This window comes from Cervus elaphus, chromosome X (assembly GCF_910594005.1).
Source record: "Cervus elaphus chromosome X, mCerEla1.1, whole genome shotgun sequence".
Taxonomy (NCBI): domain Eukaryota; kingdom Metazoa; phylum Chordata; class Mammalia; order Artiodactyla; family Cervidae; genus Cervus; species Cervus elaphus.
Genome location: NC_057848.1, coordinates 74,517,873 through 74,520,415, shown reverse-complemented (window position 1 = coordinate 74,520,415; position 2,543 = coordinate 74,517,873). Strand labels below are relative to the sequence as shown.

Sequence of the window (2,543 nt, the reverse complement as noted above, 5' to 3'; positions counted from 1 at the left end):
TCCTTTTTCATTCTCCTTTTTATGTACCTGTGATTTCTACATGGTCTATAAAAAACATATATTACTTTGATAAAGAAAAATTCAATAAAAGAATTGCTTAATGTTCATACTATTTAACTGAGAAGTTCTACTTCTAGAAATTTATTCTGATATTGATACTGTCACTGAAAGATTCATGTATAAGAACATACATTATGATAATAACCAAAGAAGTAAAGGAGACAAATCAAATGTCTAGCAATAGTAATTTTAAGTATGACATAACTCTAGTTATAGTTATAGGATAAAATACTGGGCACCTATTACAAATCATGAGGTAGAAGAATATTTAAATCATAAAACCTTCAGTGAAAAAGGCTGATTATAAAACATTAAGTACAATATGAAGCAAATTTGTTTAAAAACTATGTAGAAAAAAGATTGGAAAGAAATATACCCAAAATGAACATCAATTCTGGTTCTCTCCAAGTGATAGGACCACAGGTGATTTGTTTATTTTCATCTTTCTGCATTTTGTACTTTTTCGACAATGTAATTTTATTTTTTATTTTTTAAATGCTTATTTATTTGGCTGTTCTGGGTCTTAGTTGTGGCTTGTGGGATCTTCGATCTTCATTGTAGTGTGAGAGATCTTTAGTTGTAGCATTCGAACTCTTAGTTGCTGCATGTGGGATCTAGTTCCCTGACCAGGGATTGAACCTGGGCTCCCTGCATTGGGAGCATGGAGTCCTAGCCACTGGACCACCAGGGAATTCCCTAAAATATAATTTTAAACTCCAGAAAATAATTTAAGTTTGAATTTAAGTAGCAAGGAGAGAGAAAATGTAAAACAACATAACTATTCTCTCTGTTGCCATCATGCTGTGAGGCATTTAAGTCTAAGCATGTTGGTATTCCATAACTGAATCCAAGAACTGGTCCTGTTATGAGTGGGAAGGATATAGATTAAAATAAATTAGAAAAGGGGTAATATATTAATGTAATATCTATGTAATTTTTAGAAAAAAATTTAGAAAATTTACATATAACCCTTCATGAATCACAGCCTTGTCCTGATGGAGGGGTTTGCATAATTTTTTAAAAGTATAAACATAGAAAACTTCAGAAACCAATATATAAACACATTGCTCAGTAGTGTACAGCTTTGCGACCCTATGAACTGTAGCCTGCCAGACTCATCTGTCCATGGGATTTCTCAGGCAACAATACTGGAGTGGGTTGCCATTGCCTCCTCCAGGGAATATTCCAAACCCAGGGATCAAACCCACATCTCCTGTGTCTCTTGCATCGCAGGCAGGTTCTTTACCTGCTGAGCCATCAGGGAAGCCCCAATATCAACACACGAAGAATAGTTAATTTCTGTTGGTATGAACATAGGTGGTTTCTTCTGTGGGTATGATTTTCTATTTTTTTTTTATTTTCCAAAAATAAAACATAAGATAAAACCAAATGATAGAGCTACAGATATTTGGATTCGCTGGTTCAGGAACAGTGGGGACTCATCTGATCTCCTGTTACTGAGACTGTGGGAGAGCCCAGTCAGTTCTGGGACAGGAGGAAGCATCTGTGACCATTGCTTTCTTTCCAAGTCTGTGGGGCTGAACCAAGGGGCACTGCTGGTGAAATAATGCAGTGATGCTAGCCTCTCCATTACATTGTCTGCCAGGGATCCCCTCACCCTATGCCAACAGCCACACAAATCAGTCTCAGACCTCCAGGCCTTTAGAACCTCTAGTCACGCAGAGCTTCCAGTCAGAAGCATTTCCTTCCCTGCCATGGCCCCCTTCTCTAGCTCTTCTGCAATCTGCCCCCTGTCCTGGCCCTGGTACCATTGACTGCAAACTCTGGGAGGGCCGGGACTGTGGCTTAACTCAAATCTTGCCCTTGCCTGCCATGGCACCAATTAACATTTATGAGACTTTGAAGGGCAGGCAGGTATGAAACAGCATCTTGGTGCCCAGTTTGGGAGTAGAGGGACAAGGGTACCCACACCGCACCCCAGAAGTCTTTCCTCCTCACAGAAAAAGCACAATGCAGCCCTCTACTGGTGATGGTATGGCTACAGCAATTTCACGGGTAAGTGTGCCACCTAGTGGAATGAGGCAGACATGGACAGCGATAAAGTGAGGTCAAAATAGAAATTAAATGATTCAAACAGGTCTCTGAAATAAAAATACACAACTCATCATAATAACTAGAGCAGTGGGGACCAGATGTCTGTGTAAGGACAGGGTAGCAACAAAGTCAATATGGCATCGATACATAAACTTACCTGTGACACGATAGGTTTCCTTTGATTCACAGTGAAGGAACACATCCCATCTCACTTCCAAGGGCTTATAAATTAACCATAACGGTCAAGGTTCATGGTACTTGCTCAAGGTTTCTATGGATGCTATGTTACTTCCATAACTTTAGGGCTATTCTACCATTTTCAGCATTGTTTCTCTTAGTGAGGAGATGATGGAATTAGTCTATCATAAGAAGTATATAAAGGGAGAAATCTCCTTGGCCAAAAGTTCATATAACAAAAGATATGCAAA

The 2,543-nt window shown here is 39.0% G+C and overlaps 1 non-coding gene across 1 annotated transcript; it reads right to left on the bottom strand.

Moving 5' to 3' along the window:
• Nucleotides 1-678: 678 nt before the first annotated feature.
• TRNAW-CCA lies at nucleotides 679-751 on the bottom strand. Its single transcript has one exon. It is a non-coding gene; the product is annotated as a tRNA-Trp (tRNA).
• Nucleotides 752-2,543: the final 1,792 nt, after the last annotated feature.